Raw genomic sequence first — 10981 nt, 5'->3', positions numbered from 1 at the left:
ATAAAAAAATAAAGACTATTTGAAACTATGTTTAAATTAAATACCATTTTAAATTTTTAAGTTTATTTTAAATGTAATTAGTTGAATGTAGTTCGAATTAATAAATTTTAAATTTTAATATTTATATTTAGAACTATACGTATCAGTTTAAATAAAATAGTGTTTAGTTTTAAATTATAAATTAATCTATCTAAATATTATTAGATAATTTATTATTAATTTTAAGAGTAACTAAACAAAATTAAACTCTGAAAAATTTATTTCTACTAACCATAAAGATTTTACTACTAACTTTCTATGTTTGCATCATGAAATTTTACAAATTTCTTTTCAATGATTTATTTATAGTTGTCATAATTGAATCGATAATCGACCCAATGAAAATATTGAGTTAGCAGATCACTGACTCAATTAGACTAATTGAATTAGTTGACCTAGTCATATAATTCATCATTAACTAATTTGTGTCTTTATATTAATCAAATATGTATTAAAATATTAATATTAATAGATATGATATTGTTCATATATACGTAGCCCAAAACATATGCCAGGCCCAAAAGCAGAGAAAGTCCAAAAAATAGCTATTGTATTACCGACCTCTTGAGCTGTCGTATATAAGGCTGTATAGTAATAACCCCCTCCTGAAAGAGTTATAACTAACCCCTAATATATCTCACCCACTTTCAGAAGAGAGATCTCAACAACGCATAAAGAAAGGGACGGTTATCCACCATAAATAGTGGAACTACTCCAACGGTGGTTATTGGCTCATCACCTATAAATACACTGACACACTTAGGTATACTTAAGGTTTAGTACACTATAAACCTGCTTAAACTCTTGCTGACTTAGGTATCAGAGTGGTTTGCAGGTACCACTCTCTATCTCCTTACAAACAACTCAGACGACGGCCACTTGACACGGGCTAAGGGAAACCATCTCATTAAGAACTTGGACCTCACGTTCAAGCCTAAATACAATCCGGTTTCAGGTAACCCTCAGAACATTAGTGTCATTGCCGGAGACCTGGAAATCAACACTTAATGGCGAATGATCATTCTAAAGACGGACATACAGCATCTGAATCAGAACCAGAGTACCAAGATGTAGTCAACAATGACCAAGCCCTTGTGGTACGTCCTCAAAGAACCGAGGAACCACATGGTGAAGGCACGTCAGGTAATCCTCCTCATAGAAGAATCCTTTCCGAGGTTCATTACCCGGAGGGTGAAGGTCAACCCCATTCCACTGAGCTTATGGGGCTACTATACAAACATCATGGCCGACTTGAACAACTGGAACAAGAGATAGAGTGATAAAGGGAGGCAAAGAGAAACCTGAGGAGGGAAATTAAACGCCGGATAGAGCTGGAAGAAAATTTCTCAAAGTTAGAGTCCGACCTTCAAAGTAAGAATCAACGCATAACTCGGGAAGATATCCCACTAGGAAGGGAAGACCCTTTCATCGAAGACATCATGCGAGCCAGGGTTCCTATAAACTTTAAAAGCCCTGACATGAGTCTTTTTGACGAGACGATTGATCCAAGGCACCACTTAAGCAACTTCAAAAGTTGGATGTATTTGGCCGACACCTCAGATGCTACTCGCTACAAGGCCTTCCCGACAACCCTAACCAAGTCAGCCATGAAGTGGTTTGACAGCTTACCACCTAGGTTGGTCACCAGCTTCGAAGACCTTACGAGGAAATTCCTCACACAATTCTCAATTCAAAAGGACAAGGTCAAACATGCACCCAGCCTACACGGAGTCAAACAAGAGGTCGGAGAATCCCTCAGAGACTATATGGAGAGATTTAACATGGCGTGCTTGGAAATTCAAAATTTTCCCACGAAGGCGGTAATAATGGGGTTGATCAATGGTCTCCGGGAGGGGCCTTTTCCCCATTCTATCTCAAAGAGACATCTGACTTTTTTGAATGATGTATAAGAGCGAGTTGAAAAGTATATTGATGTGGAAGAAAATACCATGCTACAAGAGCCTAATTTGCGACTAGAACATCATTATCAAGCACGAGAAAAGGAAAAAGAGCCCAATAAGAAAGAGGAATTTAGCTCAGAGAAACCAAAAAGATATCACAACTACACCCTGCTACGAGTTTCCCTCGTGGACGTCTACAAGAAAATTTGTCATATTGTAAAGCTTTTCCAATTAAAAATAAGAAGGGTGGATGCCGTACTGAGTATTGCAAGTACCACAAGTTGTATGGACATTCTTCAAATGACTGTTACGACCTGAAAAATGTGATAGAAAAACTGGCCAGGGAAGGTCGGTTGGATAAATATCTCATGGAAAGGTCAGACAGTCACGAAAAGAGAAAAAACGATAAGGAAGACATCGGCCGAAGAGATTGGCCCCCACAAACTCCAGAACGACATGTCTACATAATAACAGGTGGATTTGCTGGAGGTGGATTAACTAAGTCATCTCGAAAGAGACACTTAAAAGAAGTCTACCAGGTCGAAGAAGAAACCCTCAACTTTCCAACTATTTCTTTCACAAAAGAAGACGTGCAAGGAATTATCCCTGGCCATGATGACCCCGTTGTAATCACTATGATACTTGCTAATGCAAATCTATACAGGACCTTGGTGGACCAGGAAAGCTCAATTGATATTCTGTTCAAGCTTGCGTTTGACAAGCTGGGGTTGAAAGAGGAGGATAGACTACATTATTGTTAATGATTGAAGGTTAGGGAATACGTCTATTAGGCCACTTCATTTCCTTATATACTACCTTTGGAAAATGATTGAAGTCTAAAACTTTGAACATAGAGTACATTGTTATTAATGTAACTTCTGCCTACAATGCATGAAAAAAAGGATCGAATGGTACGATCCTCCTATCACCCCAGAATGAAAGGGGCTACGGGGTATTAGCAGCTGTTTCCAGCTATTGTTCCCCTCCCAAGGGCAGGTTCTTATGCGTTACTCACCCGTACGTCACTGGAAACACCACTTCCCGTCCGACTTACATGTGTGAGGCATGCCGCCAGCATTCATCCTGAGCCAGGATCGAACTCTCCATGAGATTCCCTAATAGGCAGGAATACCCTGAACCGACTAGGAGCTGTTGTCTCCACCCTTACCTCTGCATGAAATTTCCAACACAGAAAGGGATTGCTACCATTAGGGGGGTTAAAAGCTAGCAAGAAAATGTTACAAAAAAAGTTTGAATCTACAGGATAAAGGTAAAGAAGTCAATTCAATTGAACTCGGCGGAGTCTGAGGAAGAGACGATCTACAACCACAACCTGAAAGAAGACAGAGGAGGTGCAAATCGGAGAAGAAGTCGAAAAAAATACTGACATAGGGGTAAACATGGGGACAGATTTGAAGAAAGAACTCATCAAATTCCTACAAGAAAATTTCGACCTCTTTGCTTGGAAAGCAGCTGACATGCTCGGAATTGATCCCAGGCTCATGACACACAAGCTAGTAGTGTACCCTGGATCCTGGTATGTTCAACAAAGAAGGTGCAAACTCAGGCTTGAACGAGTTCAAGCAGTTGAAGAACAAGTTCAAGCATTGCTAGAAGCCGGATTCATTAGGGACGTCAAATACCCATCATGGTTGGCAAATGTGATGTTGGTAAAAAAGCAAAACGGGAAGTGAAGGATGTGTGTCGACTACACCAACCTCAATAAAGCCTGTCCAAAAGATCCATACCCTTTTCCCAATATTGATGCTTCTCATTAGGGGAATCCTAACACGCAAAGAGGACTACTGGCAGCATTATAACAACGAGAAATAAACCAACCGACAAAGAAGTGCAACAAAACTAACCTTCATGAAACTATCAGCAAGCAAAGATTCACTAGCAAAGATCCTACATTAAATGATTTTTCTAATAAGCAAGGAAACACCACATAGTACAAAAAAGCTAACTTGTGTTTTCTTCAAGGTAACCAAAATCAGATAAAGACACAACACAACAATGAATGATCCCTGTCAAAAGATACGTTCTTTAGAGTTCTTTAGGAAAAAAAGAAGGCTTCGATGTATGAGGAAGAAAATGAAAAACTTGAGAGTGAAAGGAGTGCGCAAAATTTACAGAGGAAGAAGAAACAAAAAAGAAGAAAGAGAAAGATTGAGTCATTTTTTATAAGACCCAAGGGCAAAAAGGTCAAATCCCCCCTCATTTAAAGAATGTGCACGGTTACCAATATAACTGCACCCGACGTGTCAAAGTTGAAAGCCAACAGGCGCAACGGTTGGTATTCCGAAAGCACGTCGGGTTTCCGACTTAAAAACGAAGACCTAAGAAACCCAACATGATAACTCTACTTGTCAAACACCGGCCCAACCTCTTGCATACTAAATCCGACTTAAACAAAAGATCAGACTTAAGTAAGGATACTATTTATACCTGGCCAAAAACATAAGGCAGACCCAAAAATAGAGAAAGCCCAAAAGACAGCTATTGTATTACCGACCTCCTGAGAAGTCGGATATAAGGCTGTAAAGTAATAACTCCCCCCTGAAGGAGTTATAACTAACCCCTAATATCTCTCACCCCCTTCCAGAAGAGAGATCTCAACAACTCATAAATAAAGGGACGGTTATCCACCATCAATAGTGGAACTACTCCAACGGTGGTTATTGGCTCATCATCTATAAATACACTGACACACTCAGGTATACTTAAATGTCCAATACACTATAAACCTGCTTATACTCTTGCTAACTTAGGCATCAGAATGTTTTGGAGGTACCATCCCCCATCTCCTTACAAACAACTCGAACGACGGCCACTTGACATGGGCTAAGTTGGAAACCACCTCATTAACAGCTTGGATCCCACGTTCAAGCCTAAATACGATCCAGTTTAAAGTAATCCTCGGAACAGATATAATTGTGAATAAAAAATATGTTACGATTAAAAAAATTTGCTTAGTTTTTTTATTTATAAATGTTTAATAAAATTTAATGTTTATTTTAATAATTATGTACTTAAAAAAATAATTTAGGATAGAGTGAATATAAATAAAAATTAAAATTAAATAAATATAAAATATTATTCAATGGAATGTTTTAGATTAGGATAAACAATAAAAAATGCACCTACAATATTTTGTCACTGACAAAAATACCTCTTAAATTTGTTATCGACAAAATGTCTTCAAATTATTAAAAAATGTGAACATAATGTACATCCATATGAAACATTCGACGTTAATGAAAAAGAGTAATATGACAAATGGAGAATATCAGAGTCGTCTCACTTGTCGCATTGAATGTTTCGTTAACCATGTCACATTTTTTTTTCATTATTGGAGCATGTTTTTTTATCACGATTAAACATTTTTGTTATATTTTTAAATTATTTAAAAATATTTTTATCGATAACAAAATTTAAAATATTTTTGTCAATATTAAGATAATTTAAGTGTATTTTTTGTAGTTCACCCTTTAAATTATATATTAATTAGGATATATAATTTGGTTTAGTCTATATAATAAAAAGCATAATATACTAGGAGTGTAATCGGTTCGGTTTGGTTCGGTTTTGGACCAAAAACCAACCAAACCAAAATGATCGGTTCTACAATGATACCAACGATTCGGTTGGCAGCTGTTTGAACAACCGAACCGAATCGAACCGAACCAAACAGCCACCATGCTTAATCTGAATCCACACCAGACTCATCATCATCTTCCTCGGTTGGTGCAATTTCTACAAAAATAAAACAAAAAAATCAATATAGATTATAATAGTTAAAATTTATAATTAAAATAGTGTGTGTGTGAGAGAGAATCATGTGCAGAGTAGAGAAGGGATGTAGGAGATGATAACTACCTAGTTGTTACTTGTTAGTGACAACTATAACTGCTTTGGTGATAGTACATAGAGAAACAAGGGAATAAGTTGCTGTTTAAAATGTTCTGAAAGCCAGATAAGATATATCGAAAACATTGAACATAAACTATCATAAGCTCTTCCTGGTGAACCATAAAGAGTCACTTCCAATAATACACAATATAAGTGAAACTTAGAATTATCACTTTTGAGCAAAATCTAAATACGTAATAAAACTTAATAGGAAGATAATCTCTACAACTACCAATTGCCATCAAGAATAAAAGAGCTATTTCTCATTTAAATTTTATAAATAAAGAATAATAGACAACAATAAAAAAAGAGAATAACAAGAGACAAGAGTACCAAGTACATCGATACTATTATCTGCAAATATACAAGGATACGAGATTCAACATAAAATTCATGGCACTTGCTGTACACCTAGTGGTTTCATAGATCTCTTTTATAATTGATGAAGCCAAAAGTTCAAGATCTTCAACCATAGCATCTGTAAAGTCCAAAAATGCTTCATCACAGCTTACATCCTACATCAAGTAGTAGTTAAGGATTAAAGAGATATCAACTAACTACTTTATGCTATGCACTTTGAGAACACCCAACAGGACCTGCTACTTCCTCATAAGCTTCAAAGTTGTATGGAAAGGTAACAAGATGGGGACAAAGAGCCTTGGCATCTCGAACAAACATACCAGCTCTGATACCTAGCAGCAACATAGAGCATAGTTTGATACCAAAAAACTGAGCAAACAATATGGATGATTGAGTTATATATAAATTGGTATATATCCAACCATAGCTACGAGCTGGGTAATTTGCAGAGGAAATCTCAGATGTTCCCTTCGAATTATTTGAGTGACATATATCTACAGGATTGTCCAACAACGCAGGTTTGTTTCTGATAACCACAGAAACGAAAAAGCAGTCTTGGGGCAGCACACACAGTATTCAAACACAACATTATTCTTAAAGTTTAAGCCCATAATGCAGGTATTAGTAAAAAAAGGCAAAAAAAAAACTGGGATGGGAGTGCTGCTCGGCGACTGGAGTGCTACTCCGCTTAGTGTTTGTTGCCACGGCTTATGATTGGATGGAGGCTTCGAGCGATGGTGGATGGTGCGAATACCTCTCATTCTCTCAGTCATGGTCGCATAGAGGAGGAAGAATAGAAGATGGGTTGGAAAGTGGGTGTCTATGTGAATGAGGACTGTGCGAGTGAAAGGGGAAGAGGGTGAAGGGGTTTCAGATTTAGGCTTTTATACCTAGGTTAAACTAAGGGTAAACCAGTAAAAACAGCCATTAGAGAACATCTGCCTCAGTTTGGTTCGGTTCTGTTTCTACCAAACCAACCGAAAACCAAACCAAACCGATCGATTTAATTCGAAAAAAACAAAAAAAAATGATTTTTTTCGGTTTTTCATTCGGTTGTTGTAATTTTTGGTTCGATTTTGCGGTATTTTTCGGTCCGGTTTGGTAACTTACACCCCTAAATATACACTACAAGAAATTACCAGAATAGCGACTGATTTGGGTGGTTGCTAAAACCATGGTCGCTAACCAGAAAGTAGCGACCAACTTTGGTCACTAAACGTTAGCAACCGATTTGTTACTAAGGCCACCAAACCCTCACCAAAGAGTATCAATCGATAAATCGGTCGCTAACAAAATCGGTCGCTAAATGGTGACCAAATTTTCCGTCGCTGAATCAGTCTCTGAGTAAATCGGTCGCTAAATGGCGACCAACTTTTCAGTCACTAAATCGGTCGCTAGTTTGCGACCAGTGTTTCAGTCTCTAATTCGGTCGCTAAGTGTGGACCTGTATTTTAGCAACCAACATTTCAGTCACTAAATCGGTCGCTAATTAGCAACCAAGCATTTTAGTGACCAAATTTTCATGGCTGGTCCTAATTTTTTAATTACCAATTTTTTACTAAATTTTTACACTTAGACCATCAAATATTGAAAGACCATCAACACAAAACCTACACCTTAACACATAAAAGTAAACAATACTGCAACATATGCAACTATGGAATTGCTGAGGTTTCTTTAAAATAACATATGCAACTCTGGAATCACAATGTTCTATAGCACACAAACTTAATCTTGAAAAACAGTAAGAGCATACCCCATATACAGATTACTCGACATAACCAACTGTAATGAGATTCTAAGCGAACAGAATCGTCTTGCAAAGTCCACATAAAAATTAGCGACCGATTTAGTGACTAATCCTAATTTTTTAATTACCAACTTTTTTACTAAATTTTTACACTTAGACCATCAACACAAAACCTACACCTTAACACATAAAAGTAAACAATACTGCAACATATGCAACTATGGAATTGCTGAGTTTTCTTTAAAATAACATATGCAACTCTGGAATCACAATGTTCTATAGCACACAAACTTAATCTTGAAAAACAGTAAGAGCATACCCCATATACAGATTACTCGATATAACCAACTGTAATGAGATTCTAAGCGAACAGAATCGTCCTGCAAAGTCTACATAAAGTTGCAAGATTGTATGTTTCATTTCTTGTCTATTTCTTTTTCCTGAAACATGTTTTTGCAAGATTGTTTTTATTTTTTTACCTCTAAAATTAAAAAAAGTGTTAGAAAAGTTTTCTTAAGTAGGGTAACATAATTGTATTGCATGTTCTGTCTTGCTTTATTTTGAATAAGTGAGACACACACTTAAATCGTAAGTACTAATCAGGAAACTATATATACTCTCTTAAAAGTAAAATCCATAAAAGAAATTTATCTAAATTAAAACAAAAATAGTGTTGTAGCCTCAGTTTTTGTGTTTTCCAAATTGATTCACTTTTTTTCACATTTTTCTCAGTAAAACTTCGGTCCTATAATTAAGTGAATACAAAGTAAGAGTAACTTATTATTCGGGAAAAACATCGAATCAGGTTAATGCAAAGGAACCAAGAGATGGTGCACACATAGAGAAAAGCATGCAGATATTACCTTCCATTCTTTAGCAAAGCAGTTCTTAGAGAACCATTAACCATATATTCAGTTACTGTTGACACAGAACCTCCTAGGTTATCAAGGACAACACCATAGAATGCCACCACATTTGGGTGGTGCAAGTCAACAAGCTTGATTGCCTCATTCCAAAGTCAACTCTTTGATGTATAAACAGATGATCAATGTAAACCATTTCATTAGTCATGGAAAAAAGGTAGGGGAAAAGGGAACTCAAACCATTATCAATGAAAAGCAAACCATTCGCTCTTGCTCTAAAGGCTTTCTTACAAAACACCTATCAGTAATCTGCTTGATTGCAACATCAGTGCCTCTCCATTTTCCATGATACACAGTCCCAAATGTTCCAGATCCTAATTATGTAAGATTTTCAAGGTCACAATTCTTTATTACCTACAAAGGTTCCAAGTGGAAGGTGTTAGGTAAGCTGAATTGGCATAGAAGATGAAATATAACCAATAAGACAATCAACCTGCAATTCTCCAACATCTGATGCTGGAAAGCCAAAATTTGTCGTTTCTGGTTGCTTGCTCTTGATGCTCTATAGAGGAAAAAAAATATATGTTTATATTTATAATCATAATAATACTAATAAACAGCAGTGGGGAACAGGTGGAGAAAGTAATTTATTCTAGAGACATTTTCTGTAGCTAAAGCATTGAATCTTGGATAGTAAAACAAACAAAAAAGAAGTCATAAAATACAGGAATTTCAAAAGCACAATTTGACTACAAGACCCTAAACATTTATAATCAAAGGAACAGAAAACAGCACTTACAATGTAAGAGAGATCAACATCAGGATCAATGCTAGCATCATCAAGCTCCTCCTCATGGTTCTGGAATGAGCATCCCTATCCATCTTCAAGTTCAGACTCCTCCATTCAGCTCCTTCCACCACCACCAAACCCTAACCCCTTCCTTGCATCCCTAATTTCCACAAAATTCATCAAAAAATAAAATTAAAAATTACACAGAAAACAATCCCTGCAACTTAAAACCTCTGCATTCAAAAGTCCCAAATTTTCCACCAAACCATTCAAATATTTGATCAAGATCCAAATGGAGAAATTGACGTACCTAAAACCTGAATCAAACAAGGAGAAGGCGAGATATCAGAAGGAAACAAAGAATTACAGGATCAGTTGCATCTGGAATTCGAAGCCGAGATTGCTCATTCGCGAGAAGGTGGACTATCTTCTCGCGCTGATTAGATATATTATCCTTCTACTAGCAACAAATGATCGTTATTTGAGGCTTCAGAATATCAAATAAATTAGTTTGAGAAGAAGTTACTGGAGAGACTGTTGTTGTTGTTGCCAGAGAAGAAGCTACCAGAGGAGGTGGCGGTAAGAAATGAACTATATGACAAGGAGCAACGGCGGATCTGGACGGCAAGGCGACGATCTGCAACAAATGAGTGAGCAGAGGAGGCGGCACGACCAGAGGAGGCGACGGTGAGAAAAGAACGACATGACAATGAGAAAGTCAAATCTGGACAGTGATGAGATGATCTGCAAACTCAGGCGATGCCAACGCCACCGAGATCTCAGAGATGAAGGCGACAACGCCAAGACCTCAGAAGACGACGGCGACGAGACCTCAGGAAACGGTGCTGCAATCAAAAGATGACAAAGAAGGCGCAGCGACGAAGAAGACGGTGTTGTGCTTTCGGCGAGTAACTCAGTCATTGTTTATAGAAGATGAGAATGGTGTGGGTGAATTGAGTTAGGGTTTGCGATGGTATTTCAGTAACTATATTATTTTAATTAGTGACCAATTTAGCGACCATTGTTTAGCGACCGAATTAGCGACCAAACAAATTTTTATCTTATTTCTTTATCGGTTGTAAAACAGTCGCTAAATTAAAAAATAGCGACGGATTTTGTGACCAAAAATCCAAAGACGTTACTTCTCTTATTTTGGTTGCTAATTCGGTCGCTAAATTAAAAAATAGCGGCTGTTTTAACGACCAACTTTATTCTAGTTGTGTAATAAACTTATCGGTCACAAATTTGGTTGCTATTAGTGATCGATTTTGTTTGTCACTAAAATCGGTCGCTATCTTAACAATTAGCAACCGATTTAGTGACCATTGCCTTAGCGACTAAACAAAATTTCACACTATTTTTCTAT

The sequence above is a fragment of the Arachis duranensis genome, chromosome 6, assembly GCF_000817695.3.
Source record: "Arachis duranensis cultivar V14167 chromosome 6, aradu.V14167.gnm2.J7QH, whole genome shotgun sequence".
NCBI lineage: Eukaryota > Viridiplantae > Streptophyta > Magnoliopsida > Fabales > Fabaceae > Arachis > Arachis duranensis.
This window is presented reverse-complemented; position numbering follows the sequence as displayed.